The following is a 22,222-nucleotide window of genomic DNA, read 5'->3' as shown; positions in this document are numbered from 1 at the left end:
CCCGAGTGGCCACTTTAGCCAGCACCTGTGACAGGAGATCATAGAAGGCATCTGACTTATCGGCTTTGCCTGCATCCCTCCACGGATGTTCGTCTTCGGTGGGGGCATAAGTAACCACGACCACCACTCCTCGCCTCCGGTCACAACAACACACTCACTCACCCACTCACCACACTGCAGGTCACACCCTCTCACCCACTCACCACACTGCAGGTCACAACAACACACTCACTCACTCACCACACTCAGGTTACCTCACTTCTCTCTCTGCTTTGATCCCTCACACCGCTCCACTCTGAATGATCTCCCCTCATCGTCTCTCTTCACCGCCAAGTTCTTAATGATAACAACCGAGTTTTATTTAAGACACGCATTACACCCTAGTGTATATATATTTATTACGACTTTTATTGTGTTCTTTGTTGCTGGTCTCTTGACATGTTGGGCCTTTGACGTTCAACAACTCTGTTTATAACAAAGTAACTGGTATATATATATATAATTACCCTTTCAGGCAATAAAACAGGAGGTGTTAAGATATTCAAACACCAAATAGAAACATTTTGCAAGGCATCAAGCCTGCATTAACTACACGTACTTGTGGTCAAACAAACATGCTCTGATAATATATGGGCATTGTCTATGAAACGGATTGGCCTACACCAGAGACAGCCTTCTTTAGGGCCTAGTCTCACCACCGGTGTCAGGCCAGAGAACGCCAAAAGGCGAACAGTACAAAGACAATGCCACGATCAGAGCATTTAGAGCTCGGGGTGAGCAGCTACAAAATGGGTAATAAAACCTATTTTATTTATAAATTGCCAGAAAGAGTAAAACCTATTCTTGTTTTTCATGCTTTGATACTGGCAAAAGGTCCCATTTTTTAAGACCTGGTAATGGTGCTGCTACTGCGTGGGCAGTGATGCACAAGCACAAACAACAAACTCAACACGTCCGTAAACACAAGTAAACACTCTGTATGAGGCCTTTAAAAGGAAAAGTATATATTTTATTTTACTTCGAGTGGAAATTAAGCACCTCGCAGATCAGTAAAGGAGAAAAAAAAACCAAGCCAATATATTCGTCTCTATAACAAGTTGTGGTCTTAAAAGAGCATATATATATACACATCGGCAACGTTTCAGGCAATGGCCCTACTTAATGGCACGTACATTCTTCGTGGATTTTGTTTTGCTATGAATGATCATTGCCTGAAACATGGCCTTTTATACATTTGTAGTGACAGTATATCAGCCACTAGGGGGATAGAGCGCGCCACAGGATAAAAGGGGAGCGCGGAGATGATCGAGGGTAGACTGAGTGAGTAACGTTCGATGGGTCGGGTCACGTCGTCGGGTCACGTCGTCGGGTCGTGGAGCTGCAATAGCTTCGTGTCTAGGGGGTTACGTAGAGACAAGGACGTCTACACCAACTATAGAATTAGCTCCGAAAAGGTCCTGATTAAAGGAAGTGTTAATAAACGGATTGCCTCCAACCACGTAGTGTGTGTCTTCATTAGGAGCACTACACATTTGTATTAACATGGAATGGGTCACTACGGCGCGTCGCGCTGGCTGCTGGCAAGAAGGGGCTCGGCTGCCATGGCAACCCTGTCAGGTCAGCAGGTGAGGAGGTAGGCGGGAGGAAGGGATGTGGGGAGAAGGTGACGGAGGGGGTACGGGAGAAAGCCCCGGAACCTTCTAGGAGGGGCAGCGTAGCCGAGGGAGAGCGAGGCTATGCCGGGGGGATAAAAGGGGGACCCGGAGAGGACTCGGAGCCGTTGTTGGAGTGGACCCCTGGAGCTCGTCAAGTCTCGTCAAGTCTCTACCCTCGTCTCCATCGTTGTGGGTTAAGCAGCCTGTTGCTGTCCTGACCCGGTTATAGTATTCCCTGTGCCTGGGAAGGCCATAAATAAACAGAGTGCCTCCTACTACAGTGTCTCCCGATTGCATCAATACACATTTTTACTTTTACCACACAAACACGGCGTCATTTGTTTTTAAACGATATAGCTATTTTTTATTTTACCAGGTAAGGCCCGCTGAGCTGTACAGCTCTTCTTTTCAGGAGCGACCTGGTCATCAACGATAACTGAATGCAGTGACTTATCACGTGGAAATGTATAGCTGCCACATACTCTAAACCCACGTTGATTTAAATGTGGAGGGAAAAACCCAACGACTAGGAGTAAAATCCACGTGGCCATGAGGAGAGGTAGAGACATGCAAACTCCAAATATACAGCAGGCGTCAGGTTCCCACAACCTCCTGCATACCAGGCGAGGGAGTTAACATATCGCCACCACGACGCCAAGTTGACGAGCGTGTCGAGTTCCGTGTTGAACCTCCGTGCACTGGCACCCATTGGAATGGGGCACCGGCTGCAGGAGTCTTTGCCCGCATTCAGAAAGCCGCCGTGGGCCTCGCGCGGCGGCATCCTCCTGCATGTGCCCACGCGCTCGGATCGACTCCTCGCGGCAAACCTCTCCACCCCGAGGCCAACTTCACGCGGCCAATGTTACGATTGATAATTGAAAACAGAAAAAAATCATCTTGGGTTGTGCCACTACTATTGTCGAATCTGGTGGAATGTTTTTTTGTCGTAACCCTCCACCACCCGACGCAACCAAACAAATGAAATCGTCCCGCGTTGTGAGCATTTAAGGAAGGACGCGCCAAATGTTATTTTTTGGCAAATTTCTCACGGCCCAGTTTAGCAATCAGATAGAGCTGATGGTCACCTCATCAGCTGATGCTGCAGGGTTGTCACCCGCCTCCTGCCAGTCTACAGCACCAGTCCCCCTTCCACATCAGCTCCTTATCGTCGGTTTGAGTCGACACTGAATGAAAACAGAATAGATTCAAATAGAACTCGCATAGAGACCCAAACACTCAGTCAGGGACCCATAGACTCATACAGAGACATCTATAGACTCACAAAACAACCCATAGACTGGCACAAACTCACACCCGCACCTCCGATTAGCACGGTTGGCTACTGACATGCGAAAGAAGTCCACCATACATTGAGACCCATAGACTGTTAAAGTCCAAGCTCTAAAGATCTTTCTCTATCGCTCGGCCTCTGAGAACTTCCCCCGTCGCTTGGACACCTCGATAACCGCCCCCTCTCACAATCACTCATGCGGCACGGTGTCTACGGACGCCTTCACGGTTATACACGACGCGATTCCCACCCCCCCCTGCTTGTGAAAAATGTAGATGTTATTGATATTTACCAAAATATATATTTTTTAAAGTAGGGCCCCGTTTAAAAAAGACTCGACGTTTCGGGGCGGCAGCAACCCCACCCCCCAATCAGGACGCGTGCCCCTCTCCCTCCCTCCCCTCACCCGTAGGACCGCCTCCACATTCACTCCAGCCCGGTGCGGGTCCCTGCAGCCTAGTAGGGTTCCCTCCTGCGGGTGGAGGGGAGGGGGACCCTCGCCCCCCCCACCGGCCCCCTCTACTGGGGGCCTAGGTCCCACTTCTCGGCGTGCAGGAAGCGCGTCGCGTCCTGGAAGCCGCAGCGGAAGACGCCCTCCATGGTGCGCCGAGGGGGGGGCAGCACGGCACGCGCCACGCGCAGAGCATTCCGCACGTTCACCTGCGGCAGAGGCAAAGGTCCCCCGGTACGTCCTGTGAACGATGGACTGATGGGGCAAGTGCTGTTAGCGAGTAGCGCCTCTGATAGCCGACACGGCGCACGAGGGGGTGGGTGGCCAGCGACAACGCCCTTTGTCTCCCCAGTGGCGATTTTTACTACACCACGGCAGCGGGTACTCATTTGAGGCTGAGTCGACTTAGCGGAGGAGGCCCAGGACCGGTTCAGATAATCGCTGTCACTGGTGTTGGCCGTGAGCGGGAATCGAACTCGGGTCGTTGGGTTTTGTAGCGCAGCACGCTAACCGCTGCCCCACCGCTCCCCACGTACACCTGCGTGGCTACGAGTCGGGTGTTAGAGGATCTTCCGAGACAAATTTGATGACAATGATAATAATGTAATAATGCCAACTTGCAACACCGCGCTCTCCGATAAAAAGCATCATTCCGAGGTAATAATTTGTATAGCGCCTTGACCACCACGGCGCTTCATATGGAGAATAAAGAACGGCACAACGTGTGAGTGTAATGGTGGAGATGGGGTGAATAAAATCGATGAGAGGAAGCAATGGGGGGGGGTGAATCTGTGACGATGCGTCGACTCGGTGAAAGCGAAATTGATGAGAGAATGATGATGATGATGCTGTATGGATTGAATACATGATTAAAGAGGGGAGTGAAAGCCATTCTGAACTGCGAGACACGCGGCCCACCACAGGGGCCCGCGTTTGATGAGAAAGAGGAGAGAGGAGAGAGAGACGAGAGAGGAGAGAAACAAGCTGAGGAACTTCCTAAGCGGGCAAGACCTTCAAAGCAAGTTACGACTGCGTTATACAGAAATAGCCAAAAGGACGCAGTCACCCCCGAAACCTCCAGTGAGGCCCAGCCACAAATTCGCCAATAATATTTACTGCCTTAGGGATGGCCGGAGACTGACCGCCCCTCGAACGGTCCTCATGCCATCGCAAAAAGTCCTGTAAGCTGGCACCGCTCTACAGAGCGGTGAGTCGGCAGTGGAAAAAGTCGAGAAGAAACCCATGAGACCCGGAGAGCTACCGCTGTGGAAAATATCAAATGACCAGCCATACTTGTAGACAATGCACGTGACGTACAATGCCACCCAGAATCATTCGTTTCAATGTTTTCGTTTTAAAAAGTGTCCAAGCATCGTACTAGAATGCAGTCAAAGTTTCCGGTGCCTACATTGGACAATGTTGCGTTATAAAACGTGCTTGCTGTATAACATGCGCATGTAATAAATCTATCCTGGACAAAAAAAAATTAACCCGTAAAAACAAAGTTTTTCACTATAAATCCTTTATATGTAAGATCACCTCTTGACATGCCCCGTATATTCCCGAGGGCACTAGCGTTGACCCGTTTTACCACTTTCAAGAACCTGGCGGCTTCAATTTAACTGCTCTATAAATAGTCTCCATTGTACAGCGTGGGGGCAGAGATTTCATGCCATGTGGTTAGTCAACATTTGCGTCATCATGAAACGGGCGGCTAGAGTCCTCTAGTCCTCTGGCTTGAGATGGCTGCCACCTATGGGTCAGATGATTGTCTGCCACCATTAAGCAATTGGTAATTAAATACTTTTCCTTAAACAGTGTAAAATGTTGGAAATTTTTTTCAAAAAAAATAATTGTCATGCACAACGAGTCTGTGTGCAAAAAGTCAGCTCGATTGGATCACGGGAAGTGGGTTAAAAAACGACCGAAAGATTTGCACAGTCGTAAGCAAGCAAGCAAGCACGCAAGCACGCAAGCAAGCAAGCAAGTGAACTTAATATAAAGGATTTAAAAAAGAGAGACAAGGGAGAGGAGAGAGAGAGGAGAGAGACGTGAGTCGCCGCCGCCACCGCCGCCTGCTGCAGCGACGATGACGACGCGGCGGAGGCGGCGTCCCGGATGTCCACGCACCCTGAAGTTCTCCCGCGACACGCGCACAAAGAGCTGCACAGCGCCGGGGTCGCAGGGGCAGATGTCGTGCTGCCCGCTGAACGGGGACACGGTGATGGTGCGGCCACGCTCCAGCACGGGGAGGTTGTTGGTGAGTCCCCCGTCGAACCAGCACTGGCACCGCGGGGGAGCCGGTGGGAGTACGCACGCAGAGAGAGAGACGAGAGAGAAGAGAGAGGTGTCAATGAGACATTTTTTTCGCCAGTATACAAAAAATGAAGAACAACAATAGTCTTTACCCCTTTCTGGCAATAAATCAGGAGTTGTGTTTAGATATTGAAAGACCAAATAATTGCCTTTTTGCTAGAAATCAAGTCTGCATTAACGACACGTGTTTGTGGCAAAACATGCAAACAAACATCCTCTGATAATGTAGATGGCATTGTCTTTGAAACGTATTGGCCTACACCAGAAACAGGCCTCGTCTCACCAGTGTCAGACCAGAGAACGCCCGCAAGCGAACAGTGCATTACAACGGCATATTACTATCAGAGGATGTTCATAGAGAGAGGGAGGGGTGGGGGAGGCCGAGTGAGACACCGCAACCCACGCAGCACGGCTATCGTACCGAACCATTCCTCCTTTTCCACTGCGTAACCGAACCGCACCAGTGCCGCGCCGGGTCAGCCAAGAGGTTGTCTTTTTTATACCACTGGAGAACCCGAGCCGTGCCGCGAAGCCGCTTGTCGAAATTCTACATTCCTATGGCATGGGTGAGTCTACCAAGAGGGCTGTTGACTTCCCCGCAAAGTGGTACTCTTGTTATCGACCGCAAAGAGACGATGGGGTGAGCCAATCCCCGACCAGGAATTGAATTCGCGAGCCACTTGCTCCGTCGCTCAGCCGCCCGGCGGGAAATTAGTGCAGGTCGTGCTCAACTCTCAACTATTTTTCATTTTACCAGGTCAGGCCCACTGAGCTACTATATAGCTCTTTTTCAGAAGCAACCTGGCCATAATAAACAACTCCACGAAGTGGCTGATCGTCCTGTGGACATTGAGAGCATCCACAAACTCTAAACGCGTGTTGATTCTAAATGTGGACAGAAAAGCCAGAGGACTTGGAATATGCAAACTCCAAATATGAAGGCGTCAGGGTCGGGATCAAACCCACGACCTCTATATACCAGGCGAGGTAGTTAACATCTCCTAGCCACCATGATGATAAGAGAGAGACACGCAAACTCCAAATTTTCCAACAGGCGTCAGGGTCGGGATCGAACCCACGAACTCCTCCATACCAGGCGAGGGGGGTAACATCTCTTAGCCACCGCGGCGCCCTAATGTCTGCCCTTGGGACGATTCGACCACTCGGGGCGGTGGTCGTGACCTTGGCAGTGAGGTCTGTGAGGGAGCGGTACCTCTCCGTCGTAGGTGACCGGTTCGAGCCCAGCGTAGAACGGGATGAAGCTGCTGGCCAAGATCACCTGCACACGTGCACACGACAGGACACGCTCAGCTGTAACGTGCACTGCTCACGCCTGGACAGCAACTTGCACACACCTCCCCCTGTATGCACACCCGTGCGTGCGTGTGGATGTTGAACTTCTTTCGCGCTGTACATAGCCAACTGTGCTCATCAGAGGTGTGGGGGAAGGACAACAAACTAAACACTAAAAGCACACCGTACAAAGACAAGGCCTTTACAGACTTTTGGGGCAAGTGCTGCTAGCGAGCATCTACGAAGACTGGCACTGCACACAAGGGGGTGAGTGGCCATCACCACGCCCGGCCGCCTTTGTCTCCCCAGTGACGATGTTTGCACACTGCACAAAGTACTAATTTGAAGCTGAGTCGACCTAGGGGAAGCCCTGGACAAGTTCAGATAATCTCCACTGGTGTTGGCCGTGAGTGGGAATCGAACTCGGGTGACCGGCATCATAGCGCAGCACGCTACCCGCTACACTACCGCTCCATCACACCCGTACACACACCCCCTGAGGAACACACACATACAAAACGAGCACACACACATCCAAAACGAGCACACACACATCCAAAACGAACACGCAAACATACAAAACAAACGCAAACAACTACGAACGCACACACAACTCCCCCCACCTCCCGTGCAGGACACACCAGGTAAGGCTCACTGAGCTAAGAATCTCTTTTTCAGAAGCGACCTGACCAAAAATGATAGCTCAACGAAGTGGCTCATCACGTGGACATTTATAATAGCCAGATTTTCTAAACGCATGATGTTGATGCTAAATGTGGAGGGGAAAAAACGAGGATGCAAAGAAAAATCCACGTGGCCACGGGAAGAAAGGAAGCCGCGCAAACTCCAAATATGACAGCAGGCAATCGTCAGGCTCGGGATGGCACCCACGACCTCCTTACCCCCCTCCTACCCACACCACCACTCCCCCCACCCCCGCCCTTCATGCTGTGTGCGTGGACACGGGCACCTGCACGAGCTCCTGCCGCGAGCCGTAGCTGGAGACGACGCGGTTGTGCCCGGAGCGCGCGCTGCTGATGGAGATGTGGAGGCGCCCCTCGGCGCGCTTGTGCGCGTCCTCAGGCAGCAGCGCCTCAATCCCGTCCCTGTCGGGTTCACAACCACAGCGCGGGTGTGAGACACGGGGTGGCCTGCCGTGACTACCGAGTTCACAACCACAGCGCGGGTGTGAGACACGGGGTGGCCTGCCGTGACTACCGAGTTCACAACCACAGCGCGGGTGTGAGACACGGGATGGCCTGCCGTGACTACCGAGTTCACAACCACAGCGCGGGTGTGAGACACGGGGTGGCCTGCCGTGACTACCGAGTTCACAACCACAGCGCGGGTGTGAGACACGGGGTGGCCTGCCGTGACTACCGAGTTCATAACCACAGCGCGGGTGTGAGACACGGGGTGGCCTGCCGTGCCTACCGAGTTCACAACCACAGCGCGGGTGTGAGACACGGGATGGCCTGCCGTGACTACCGAGTTCACAACCACAGCGCGGGTGTGAGACACGGGGTGGCCTGCCGTGACTACCGAGTTCACAACCACAGCGCGGGTGTGAGACACGGGGTGGCCTGCCGTGACTACCGAGTTCACAACCACAGCGCGGGTGTGAGACACGGGGTGGCCTGCCGTGACTACCGAGTTCACAACCACAGCGCGGGTGTGAGACACGGGGTGACATGCCGTGCTTGCCGGGTTCACAACCACAACGCCTCCCTCCCATATCCGTCCCTCCACGTAAACAAATATATAACAGCGTTTCTTTACACATCCCTTCAACTAGTACAGCCTTTTGGCAGCGTGTGACTTCACGGCATTGGTTCAATACATAGGCAACTCTAAAAGTGATCGGTGGTGCAGCGGTTAGCTCACTCCGGGGTATGAACCCAAGTCCATGCCTCGGCGACGGCTAACGTAAGTTGCCGAGCGACATCCAAATCAGTTCTGGTGCCTGCCGTCACGAGCCCGCGCTGGCCCGCGTGGGGAAGTATGGTTAATCACAACCCCGTAGACTGGCAACGCATGTGAATGTCGTTATCATGTGGAATATAGAATGGGTTTACGTATGTCGCTCTAAGTCGCTTCTGAAAAAGAAGCTAATAGTTCAGAGGGCTTTAACTGGTAAGATACAAAAAATATATCATTTTATTTGTATATATTTTAAAGAGATTTGTTTCTTATTCTTGGTTCTTTCGGTAAAGTCACGCAGAAGGGATATAATAAAATAATACAAATATAAAACAATAAAGAATTCTCACGACGTTTCGACTGCAACACAAGCAATCATCATCAGGTCTGAAATCCACAGCAAGAAAATATTCTTGCTGAGGATATTGTTTTATATATATTTTTTCCTTCTACATGACTTTACCGAAAGAACCAAGAATATGAATCCCTGCAGTCATGAAAGCTTTAAATCAAGATGTGTTTCTATTTTCTATACTTTGCACTCCTAGCGTGTTTGTGTATTGTTTGCTGTTGTAACGTTCTGACCTGCCCCTACTGGACATCTGTGAAAAAGAGCTTTGTAGCTTATCGGATTCCTCCAGTATAATTAAATATTTAGTTTTTAATTCTGCATGTTGAACTTCTTTCACACGTACGTAGCCAACCGTGCCATTCGGATGTGCGGGGGAAGGACAACAAACTAAACACAAACAGCAGTTCTAAACAAATAGAGTTTTCAATCGAGATTTAAGAGTGCACAGCTCCAGTGGCTTTCTAAGCACCGCATGGAACAGATTGCATTGTCAGAGTGAGTGTCATCGGTGAGGTCAGCTGACAGCGGTGACGCCTGCTCTGAGGGTGTTCTATTGGACATCTGTGAAACTACTTGACATCCGTGGAAAAAAGCTTCACAGCTCATCGGATTCCTCCAGTCTAAATAAATATTCTGATTTTGAAATATTCTTAGGCGTCGGGCTCACGAGGAAAGGAGAGGTCGTGGCTCTTCGCGTTGAGGCTCCGTTACCCTGGAACCCGCTACTCTAAAGGGTTCTGTGCTCACAGCGGCTACTTTGCATTCAGTGTTGAAAATTTGGCATGGATGTCTGTATGCAATGTATCCTTGTATAATTATTATTGTTTATTTATTTTTAGTGATTTGCTTACCTTTTCTCTATTTTGCACTTCCTACCGGTTGTTGATGTTGCTAATCCGTCCCGACTGGACATCTGTGAAAAATCGCTTTGCAGCTCATCGGATTCCTCCAGTCTTAATAAAGATCTCATTCTGACTTTTCAATCAAGGCTTGAGACGTATTTATATAGCACAGCCACCGTTGCGGTAGTTCGCTTACATTGACATGCTAATCTCCCGCAATGCAATGGCCACCTCCACATCTGCGTCGTCGTGGAGGTAGCTCAGCTCTCCGATCTTACATTGGCATGCAAATTCCATCTCTAGCCCCGCCCACTTACCCTTGGGCTAAACCCATCTCAAACCTATCACATCCTGCTTCAGCAGCTCTCCCGCTATATATTTTTTTCACCTGATGACGATTGCTTGTGTTGCGATCGAAACGTCGTGATATTTGTATTATTTTTCTATCTACGTGGCTTTACCGAAATACCCAAAGAATAAGTATTTATATCATTTAGCCTTCTGATTGTACTTTGAAATATTATGCTTATCTTACTGTTTCATTCTTTTTCCTTCTTTTTATGTTGTTGTATTTTTTCTGAGTGTATTTCAGTCCTCCGTTAGCTAGTATCTTTACATTTATATTCGAAAATGTTTTATCCTAATTCCGTACCCCTCATTAGCACGGTTGGCTATGTACGGGGCGAAATAAGTTCAACATACACACGAAGCGACATTTAACCTCGTGGTATATTAAAGGTGCTCTGTAAATCAAGATTAGATTAATATTATTATTATCTATGGCTCCCCACCAGCTCCATTTTTGCTAATTTAATATCTTTGCAAACAAAAGTAGAATCCATGCACCGTGTGTGGTTTTTCTTCATCGTCGCTTGATAGTCTTGTTGCTTACCAGTTGGTCCACACAGAGACGCACACAAATCCCCGCCTTGTGCTCAACCACCGGTTCGGCGGAACTGTACGTGTGGCCGTGTCTTGGACTACAAGGTCAGCACACTGTGCAGAATTACCTCGTGGTGCTGCTGTTGTTACTACATTGGATAGTGGTGCACAATTAGCAACAAACTTCAACACATTGGTCAATAAGAACATTGTGTGTGTATGGTCTTCATAGTAAACAGATATAACAGGCGATGTTCCGGTCAATGGCCAAAATGTCATGGAAAAAGAGCCATTGCCGATGATATACTTTCCCTATCAAGGCCATGTACACGGTGTTATTATTGGCGAATGCGTTGAGGGTTTTTTTATTGTCGCGACCAATATTATCCATAATAAAAGGTTTTTTGATGAGATCGTGTAAATCTAAATGTGTCGTGAAACCCGCCAACACCCGGCACAGCTAAATAGTAAGGTGTGTCACGGAAACAAAAAGTGCAACTGAATAACGAGTATAGCACACCGGTTGTGTGTTGGAGAGTAAACCCACAACATTTACAATACGAGTACGACGTTGCGCCGGTGACTACAACCATCATCATCAGCAGGCGATTAGCCAGCTGGCTAAATTGTCAATGCTGTAAATGTTGCTGTGGGTTTTACTCTCCAACACACCGGTGTGCCGTCGGGGAAAGAGACGGAACGGAACTTAACTCAGGGTCTTCATGAAGTCGAACCCCGGGGTCACGACCCCGAGCGCGAGCTCCCGGACTTCGCGACCAAAGCTGTAGACGAACTGAGTCGCCTCCTGGCGGAGCACGGGACGGGGGGGGGGGGGGTCAGAGACTCCCCGCGCTTCCCAACGCCGTGCGGCCTCAACCCCTCCCGCTCTACCCCCCGCGTCTCGTCGGCCGCCCGCACAGCGGCGTGGCCGGCGTGGACCCTGGTGAAGAGAATTAAATAGCTCCTTCCTCGCGCCATGTGGTCATGTCCCCACTTGCCCCTGTGCCCACGTGCCCATGTCCCCATATGCCCGTGTCCCCACGTCCCCGTGTCCCCATGTGTCCATGTCCCACATGTCTCATTGCCCCACATTTCCCCGTGTGCCTGCATCCCCACGTGCCCCCACGTGTCCATGTCCCACATGTCCCCGTGTGCCTGCTTCCCAAGTACCCCCACGTGTCCATGTCCCCGTGTCCCCGTGTGCCTGCTTCCCACGTGCCCCCACGTGTCCATGTCCCCGTGTCCCCGTGTGCCTGCTTCCCACGTGCCCCCACGTGTCAGTGTCCCCGTGTCCCCGTGCCGTCACCGGGATGCGGTGTGGCGCTGTGGCGAGCATGGCGGCCGTCATGGCCCCGGCGCTGGCCCCGGCGTAGGCGCGCACGAGCGCCGTGAGCGCCGCTCCGCGTTCCAGCAGCGCGCTCGCCACCCCCAGGTGGTACACGCCCATGAAGCCCGAGCCGGCAAACGACACGTTCACCTCCTGCTGCCCCGCCTGCTGCTGCTGGTGCCCCGGCTGCTGCTGCTGCTCCTCCACGGGCATCGTTTCCTGGATGTGCAGCGGAGCGACCATAGACCGCACAACTCACAAACTGGCCAAAAAATACAGGGTGCTTCAAATTTTTATTAAGGTTGGCTGGGTCGTGAATTAGGGTCATTGGGTCAGGAACAAAGAGGGGAGGTGAGGGAAGAGTGGAGAGGGCAGTAGGAAAAGAGATGAGTCACAACATTCCATGGATATTGGACGGACGATGTGAATATTTTAATAATATAATTTTAATAATATGTTAATAATAATACAATCTTCATCCACGTCGAGGAACTTCACAAGTCCGATTGATGCAAAACGTTGGCAGCCTCATTGCAAAAAAAAATGTATCACTACAAAATTCCCAACATTACGAGAATTGTACAAACATTACCAACAATCCATGATCAGTCACAAGATAGTTGCCATCACACAAAAACAACAATCAGATCACAATAAACAAATGTCTTAATCACAAATCATAAAATGCCCATCAATGGCAATGCTATATCATTGTTGTTAGTGTTACTTATTGTTGCTTATTGCCGAATGTCAATCCGCTCCTGCACTGTTTCACAACAGGCGTGTCGCCACAGAGTCCCAGGTGGCGCCACGGTTTTCTTGGAATTGCATTTAAATGGAACAAAGGAACTAATCTCAGTGCGAAAATCGTCATCGTCATCAACTCCAGAGGCCCTTTTAAGTGTTGCCCTTTTTGTGACGAGCTTCTCAACTCTCACCCTCGTCAAAAACAAACGACAAGAGGTCGTGTCCCCACTATCAGTCGGGATCAGCAGCTTCGCATGGGCTCTTTCCACATCGAGTCGGACACAAAGGGGCCTCCGTTCCCACAAGGCACGCGCGCGAGTGTCTGGCTCGTAATTTTGAATGGCAGCGCGCGGAGCCGTCGCTCTCTCGCTCTCATGGCGTCTGGGAACTGTTTTTTGACTTAATCTTTTGACCGCCCTGTGATTGTCGAACGATTATCATGTGTTCTTTGCCAAGTCGTCGGGAATATTTTCGCTCAGGTTGACTGATGTTCACTATTTGACAGCATCCAGACTATTTTTTTAAACCTGATTAAATTTGTACATGTTTGCTTTCCCTTTGTTATCACTTTCCAAGGACTTTAACTTCCTCCGTGAAATCATCTCCACTCGTCGAAAATAAATAAATAAACTCCTGCCACGGATTTTTCCAGCGGCACTTGGATTGCCTTGTTCTCGATGAGATGGCGATATCAAATGTCACGACCTGGGATCTGTCATGCGCCCGATCGGCCTGGCCTCAAAATAAGGAACGGTTTGGTCCCAGAAATTTTTAAGTCTGGGCACCAAATTGAGAGTTTACCAGTGCTGTGTTTTGACACTTTTGTTGTACGGTGTGGAGGCCTGGACATTGCTTACAGCTGATTTGTATTGGTCACAGTCCTTCCACACGCGTATACAACGGATCGACTTCGTCAAAAATGTCACCGTCGCATCTGCGAGACGGGTCTCCGAGCGATCGAGAGCTCAGCTAGAGTGGGAGACGGCTGTGGTGTCACTCTGTGGATCCACGTCGCCCCGTCTGTGATGCGCAAACTCCTGCAGCAAATTGCGCTCACTTCGGTTGGCGGTCGACGTTCGAAGTGAGGATTGCGACCCCCCCCCCCCCCTCAAAGAGATGGCGCCCCCACCCCTGTGGTCCTCCCCCCCCCCCCCTCCGTTATCCGTGGATCAAACAAATCACTCGAGACGCCGGTGTGTGACAGCCGAGAGGAGTTAATGTGAAGGCTGTTGCAAGGGGTCACCCGTTTGACACAAACGCTCCTTCGCTGACTACGCGTGACAAACGATGATATTAGAATGGGCAGCGGATCGTGAACTCCCCCCTCTCTCTCTCGCAGCTACAACACATTGCCATCCCATGTAGGGCCCACAGCGAGCGATTGCATTCAGTGTGGCCACAACCTCATAGCCAGCTCTACGGTGTGATCGGCGCCGTGGAGTCAAAGATATTGAGGAGCACTGCAACCGTGGAAAGAAATCCTTCCACACCGTGAAGGTGACAGCCCAGGACTGGTTCGGCTATCACTTGTACAGGAGGTCGTGGGTTCGATCCCGACCCTAACGATGCATGCTGTATATTTGGAGTTTGCGTGTCCCCTCTCTCTATCTGTCCCCGTGGTCGCGTGGAGTTTTCATTGGGTCCCCTCCACATTTAGATTCGACACGACGCGTTTAGACTATTTGGCTACTGATATCAATTTCCACGTGATAAGCTTCATTGTGACCAAGTCCGCTTCTGAAAAAGAGCTACAATATATAGCTCAGTGGGCCTTACCTGGTGAAATAAAAACAAATAGTTGAGTTTTTATTGTTCACACGCCACTGATGTTACCCAGCAGTGGCGGCAGTTCCAGGACATTGTAGTTACATCGAGTTTGATAGAGTTGCGTCGAGATTCATAGGGAGAGCCTTGGAGTTAGATAGAGATCCATTGAGTTAGATAAAGTGCCTTAGAGTTACATAGACATCCAGAGTTACATAGAGATGCAGAGTTATGTCGAGAGCCATGTAATTACAGAGACTCACGGAGTTACATAGAGAGTAATAGAGTTACATAGAGACTCACAGCGTTACACGTAGACGCATAGAGTTACATGACGCATAAAGTAACGCAGAGACTCATAGAGTTACATAAAGACCCATAGAGTTACATAGAGACTCATAGAGTTACAGAAAGACTCATAGAGTTACATAGAGACGCATAATGTTACATGGAGACTCAGAGTTACACATAGACGCATAGAGTTACATGGAGACTCATAGAGTAACGAAGAGACCCAGAGACCACAGCCCAAGGCAGTCGGCAGTGGCAGCAATTGAATGTCGTTACAGGGTGTGAATGTGCCTAACTCACACGAGCGCAAATTGAACTTACAACAGCAAAGGATTTACACAAAATCCAGGCCAGAGCTCACTCCAAATAGCACAAACAATCAACAGTGCGTACATAAGAATCAACAGCGGTGTAAACAATCCGTACCAAGCGCGTCGAGAAGCGGAGTAACACAACCTCGCACATCGCGCGGCTTTGCCGCAGCATTCACAGCAGTGACAGAGGTGACCCAGAATCCACTGTGTCACCTCCCAACCGGTATCACGAACAATCAACACCACGAAGTGAATATGGCATCGCGCAATCTGTCACAATGGCGTGTTCAAAAACAAATACACAATACGTCCATCGTCATAACAACAACAAAATCAACATCACAAAAATATCATCAACATCACGGTGCTCACGAACATGTGAGACGTGGACACGTGGGGACACGGGCACAGGGGGACACGGGCACAGGGGGACACGGGCACGTGGGGACACGGACACGTGAGGACACACTCTGTCTCTCTCACCCTGTCTCTCTCACGCTGTCTCTCTCACTCTGTCTCTCTCACCCTGTCTTTCTCACTCTGTCTCTCTCACCCTGTCTCTCTCACTCTGTCTCTCTGTCTCTGTCTCTCCCACTCTGTCTCTCTCTGTCTCTCTCACCCTGTCTCTCTCACTCTGTCTCTCTCACTCTGTCTCTCATGCCCTTACCATCATGGCTCTCGTTCCGTTGCGGTAGCGCCTGAGGTGGGCACAGAGGTCGTGGCTTCGAGTGCTGGCACTGAGTGAGTTTCCCACCACTCACTGGCACTGAGTGGATAAGCTCCTGGGTGTGAATGCTGGGCTGCGAGGTGGGGCCTGGGTAATGATGCTGATTGTGACATGCGCGTGCGTCAGGTAATGGTGCTGAATTATGGAAATATGTGCCCAGGTATTGTACACGTGATTGCGCATGAGTTGGGGGGGGGGGGGGCGGGTGGGTGGCACAGGGGTTAGCGCACTGCGCTATGAATCCGGTGACTCCAGTGGCGAATATTAGCATCGCTCCTGGGTGTTCCCTGGTCGCCACGGTGGCTAGGATATGTTAACTACCTCACTGGATATGCAGGAGGTCGGGGGTTCAAACCCGACCCTGACGCCTGCTGCTGTATATTTGGAGTCTGCGTGTCTCTCTCTGCTACTCCACATTTCCACATGAAAAGCCACTTCGTCGAGATATCATTTGTGACCTCCCCCTACTGAAAAGCTGTGAAAAGTGATTTAAAGCCCATCGGATTCCTCCAGTATGAATCGTATTCTGATTCGCTATGTTGAACTTCTTTCGCACCATACGTAGCCAACCGTGCTAATCAGAGGTGCGGTTGGAAGGAGAACAAACGAAACACAAACAGTAGTTGTAAACAAATGAGTGTTCAATCGAGATGTAAACGTGCGTAGCTCCAGTAGCTTCCTAAGCACTCAACTGGAATGGTAACAGATTTCATTGTCAGTGTCATCCCGTTTTGGCCTCAGCGTGAAGCAGTGAAGCCAGCTGACAGCGGTGCGGGGTCAGGACAACAAACTCAACTTCATGGCCAGCCCTGACTGGACATGTGTGAATAAGAGCTTTATAGCCCAGTGCATTCCTCCAGTATAAATAAATATTATTATTCTGAGTACCTGGTGCGTTGTGTAACCATCAAAACTGGGGAGACAAAGGCGGACGGGGAGGGAGTGGTGTTAACCACCCACCCCCTCGTGTTCCGTCAAACCTGTGTATAAAACATCCTGATTTGAAGCTTTCGTGACTGCAGGAATCCATAATTAAAACCTCGGCAGGCTTTGCCTGGTAGGATGGGGATGATACTCTTTGATTCTTTCGGTAAAGTCACGTAGGTATCAAATAAAATATATCACGACGTTTCGGGCACAACACATCAGGTGGGAGCGCACGGACTGCGGTTGCACCCGATTCAAGAGCCGAATGGTGCACAGGGCTATACCTAATACATGGACTGAACTGAGGTCTTGGTCGATGATGGGTTAGGGTCTTAGGGAGGTTGTCGTTGGCAATGAATACGAGTAAACTCCCTCGCGGTTTGCTCGCGTCCATTACGGGTATCTGGGGCAGAATGTCCCTACATTGTCTATCTCACTCTCTCAAGTCTCCGTATGGCCGAGAGCCGCGGGCCCACGTACGTCTTCACACGCAAACACACGAGAGGGTCATGTGATGTGGTCACGTGGATGTAGCGGCCACCACTCGGCCACACATTTCTGAATTTAGAAATCTGTGGGATCGCCCCAGGAGCACTCATGCTGGTCTAGTGCAGTCAAGGGCCGAGAGCCCCCCCCCCCTCCCAAGCCACCTCCTGCTTCCGCAAATTTCTCCTGTTTTCAACTTAAGTTCGATTTGAAGAGTTTAGAAGTTCAGCTGCTTTCTCTGTCAACACTTCCAGCGCTGCCGTGATGATGAAGATGATGATAATAAAGTCAACGTGTAATGAGTCGCCACTGCACGATATTCGCTCGTTCTCGTAGACAGAGAGAAAGACGACTCAGAGGCGCCAGGAGGAACCACGGACGAGCGGGAGAGGCAGTAACGCGGTGAGCCGGCGCTACCTACAATTGTCCAAGGTCTGCGGTCCTCGACACGTGAAGGTGTTATTGGACAATGAAACCGTGTTTATACACGTGGGAGAAGGTAACTGGAATGCCCGGAGAAACAAAAACACGATTTAATCCAGAGAAGAATCGTCAAATATCCCTGCGTGGTCATCATAACGTCTCCCTCTATTGTCTGTTTATTAGTCATTATTCCTCGCTCTCTTCAGATCATTCGAGCCTAACAACGAAACGAAACAATTTTTTTTATTTCACCAGGTAAGGCCCACTGAGCTATATAGCTATTTTTTTAAGCGACTTGGCCACATATGATAGCTCAACGAAGTGGCTTATCATCACCTGGAAATTTACAGTAGCCAAATATTCCAACGCATGTCGATTCTAAATGTGGAGAAAAAACCCGGAGGACCCGGAGAAAAATCTACGCGACCACGGGGAGAGAGACACCGCAAACTCCACATAAACAACAGGCATCAGAGTTGAGATCGGGAACAAACCCACGACCTCCTATATACCAGGCGAGGTTGTTAACATTTCGCACCGTGGCGAGAGCCACACTTGCACTGCCATTCACGAGCCTAAGTTTGGGCCACTCCTGGTGTGTGTGTGTATGCGAGATAAATGTAAACACCGTTTAGCTCAATATGTTTTGTGTGTGTGGTCATCTTATTCTTATCATGGTAATGTGGAATTTCTACCACTGGCTCCGGGGATGCCAATGGGAGATATAGCTTGTTCTCATATCAAGCGGTAGTTGTTGTGTTCCTCAAGAACACCGCGTTATGGGAACATCGCGTTATAATAAATAAGATAGGGGTAAAAGCACCATCCGCGATAACACGTGAGATGTGTACGCAGGCTGAACAAAGACCGAGGCGCGTGGGTAGCATCTAGAAGCATCCAGCAGCATCCCACTGCCTCGTGCGATGCTACATCGAGGCAGCCGTACGACGGCTTACTTTTACTCCGACGTAGTTCTGTTCACTCGATCGCGTTCTTTTCCAATTCGCAATCCGCGTTATAAAATGTGCTCCCTAATACACTAATCGCGTTCTATCAAATTGCTGTTTTGAAAACAGCGCATGACAGGAGAACGGACTGTAATTAGAACCGCCCCATGCTCGCTTGAGCTGGGAGGGAGATTTTGCTGCGACTCAACCGATGTTGACAGTTATGCGGAATAATCCTACTCAAAGTTTCAGAAAATTTGTCTCAAGTGGAATTGGGTTTTTTTATTTGGAGAAAGAGAGCTCAGAGCAGCATGCGGATCTGGAAACTTCCAACAGAGGGATGAGGGAGGCAGCGGGGGGAGTTCCAAAATGTCAAGTTTTGTTTTTATCTGGCCTTACATTAATAAACGCACCTCCGATTAGCACGGTTGGCTACGTGTGGTGCGAAATAAGTTCAACAATACACACATACATACCCTCTATGCGTTTTCTCACATTAGTTGGTGATGCTGCTGCTACGTTAGCCCTGGTGCACAACCACCAATAAACTCAACTGATTCATCAGAAACGGCACTGTGTGTGTGACTTTACAAGAGAGAACAACAATATATGATAGGCGACATTTTGGGCAATGGCCCTTTGTGGCCCAGATAAGGCCTCCTTTATATCGAGGTGACCCTCCTTCACTACATGCATACAACGCCATGTACAGGGTGGTCCAACAGTCGGGACACATTGGGTTATTATATTTATTTTACGTATGTTTGTATATTGCACTTTTTTTGCACCGTACGTAGCCAACCGTGTTAAGTGAAGGTGCTGGGGAAGGGTAACAAACTACACACAAATAAGTGTTCCAAAGAAATTAGTTTTCAATGGAGATTTAACTGAAACGTCGCCGATATATATTTATTTGAAAGCGAATGTGTAGAGTGTTATGTAATTTGATTTCCTGGGTTATCAATCAAACACTGATGTTCGCGGTTTTAAGGGAAGGGCAATCGCCTCCATGGGCCCATATCCCCCCACCCCCTCCCCCACCCCCATGGCCTCCCTTCTCCCTCCAAATACAAGGACTCCTCTAATTACGAACATTCGACTTACAAACTTTCAGAGATACGAACCAACCTATCCGTATGTCCAATTGCCTGTTAGGAAAGAGAGTCGTAAGTTCAACCGCCGCGCAATAGATGGCGGTGGTGGCATCTACATCTGCAGAACGTAAGCACATTCCTGCGGAGGGAGCTGGTAGGAACCGTTTGGTTGTGTAATGTAGTAACTCGGCGGGAGACGACTTCACGGGTAGCACACTCTTTATTTCACCAACTTCGTTACACAAGTGACTAACACCCACTGTAGTTACTCGGGTGACTAACACCCACTTGGTTACTCGGGTGACTAACACCCACTTGGTTACTCGGGTGACTAACACCCACTTGGTTACTCGGGTGACTAACACCCACTGAGCTACTCGGGTGACTAACACCCACTTAGCTACACGGGTGACTAACACCCACTGAGCTACTCGGGTGACTAACACCCACTTAGCTACACGGGTGGCTAACACCAGCCTACCCCACACGGTTCTCCTGGCTACACCCACACGGGCTCTTACGCCCCGTAGCCTCTCGGAACACACCCAGCCGGGGTGTCCCTCTCGACTCTGGGTCCCACAGTCCCGACCCACATGGGCGTCGGACCACGGGTCCCACAGTCTCGCCTCCGAGCCACACAGGGCCCCGGTCCCCACAAGGACAGCGGGACTAGGGGTCTCAGGGCACTACCTCTTCACTCCGTCTTCGATCTTCAACTGGTTAACAACAACCCCGAGTGCTCTCGCGCGTCACCCTTTATACACCTCCTGCGGACGTCGCTGAGAGCACCCATCCCATTTGACCAATCACTGGGCGCTGGCTACGATCCTCTTTTCCCACCGTGTCAGCGCGCCTCACCACTCACGCCGCGCCGCCCCGTAATCTCTCACTCCCGGCGCGCGCGTCCACACCACGCCCACAACGCGTGCCCAACCCCACACCCCGTGCCGCCCCGTGATCCATCACTGTCGGCGCACGTCAACACCACCACTACATCACCCCCTACCACATAGCTCGCAGCCGACCCGGCTGCTATAAAAATATACAACACCCCCTCATGTGTGCCCCGTAACACAACAACAACATAACAACATAACACAACACGAACACCGCCATCCGCAAAAATCAGCAAATGCCACCACAACAACAGAACAATATGTACAATCCGGCGAGTGACAACAATAAATGTGTATGCCAACATTTTTTTTTATTTTTTTTCTTTCTTCTGACTCGTGCAGCGTCCCATTCTTCCCGAGCGTCCCTTGAACGGGACATTACCCCGGCAGAGGGGGAACACGGCGGTGAGCCCGGGTTTAAAAAAAAAAAATTTCTTCTCATGAAAAGTGTTGTGTCCTAGCCCGAGTCCGCCTTGCCGGTCCGTCGTACGGCACCAGACGCGGTTGACCGTCCGGTGGTGCCGGCAGTTCAGGAAGGCACGGGCCAGGCATCGGGGATCCGCGCGTGCCGCGGGGTTCCGGTTCCCGACGGTCAACCGCCGTCAGGCCCGAGACACCTGGGGGTGGGTCAGGTGGAGACACGCCTGCGACACATCCCTCCCCGAGTCGACAGTCACATCACACGCTCGGTCGTTACGGCACAAAACGGGGTCACGCGGTGCCGCGTAGGGTTTCAGTCGGGAGGGGTGCACGTACCAACGGCGTTTTTCCCATTTAATCTGTATACTCTGGGGTCGTGCAACCCGCACAATTTCCACCGGTCCCCTCCACGGTCTCAACAACTTGGGGGACGTAGCCAACGGTGCATGTGGACAATGCAGCCAGGCCTTATCGCCTGGTTTCCAATCGTGCGTATGCACCCTCCGTCCATGCAATATCTCGTTCGCGATCTGCCGAGACTGCGAATTCAATCTCGCAGCCTCTCGCGCTTCAGCCAATTTGGCGATATTAAACTTGATGTGGTCTGCCAATTTAGATTTTGCACGTGGCTGGGAAATCCCCAGTTGGACGTCCATGGCCGGATCGGCCTCCCGCCCATACATAAGAAAAAATGGGGAAAACCCCGTCGCCGCATGAGGGGCCATTCGATAGGCCACGAGCACCCCCGGTACCTGTAAGTCCCAATCAACCTGATCGTCGCAGACCTGTTGGCACAGCATAGACGTAATCGTCCTGTTCAGACGTTCAACCATTCCGTCAGTCTGCGGGTGGTACGG

The 22,222-nt window shown here is 50.5% G+C and overlaps 1 pseudogene; it reads right to left on the bottom strand.

The window, feature by feature from the left end:
- Positions 1-3,465: 3,465 nt before the first annotated feature.
- LOC144946920 (patatin-like phospholipase domain-containing protein 4) overlaps positions 3,466-22,222 on the bottom strand; it is a 32,310-nt pseudogene continuing 13,553 nt past the window's right edge.

This window comes from Lampetra fluviatilis, chromosome 43, assembly GCF_964198595.1.
Source record: "Lampetra fluviatilis chromosome 43, kcLamFluv1.1, whole genome shotgun sequence".
In the NCBI taxonomy this organism is placed as follows: domain Eukaryota; kingdom Metazoa; phylum Chordata; class Hyperoartia; order Petromyzontiformes; family Petromyzontidae; genus Lampetra; species Lampetra fluviatilis.
This window is presented reverse-complemented; position numbering and strand designations above follow the sequence as displayed.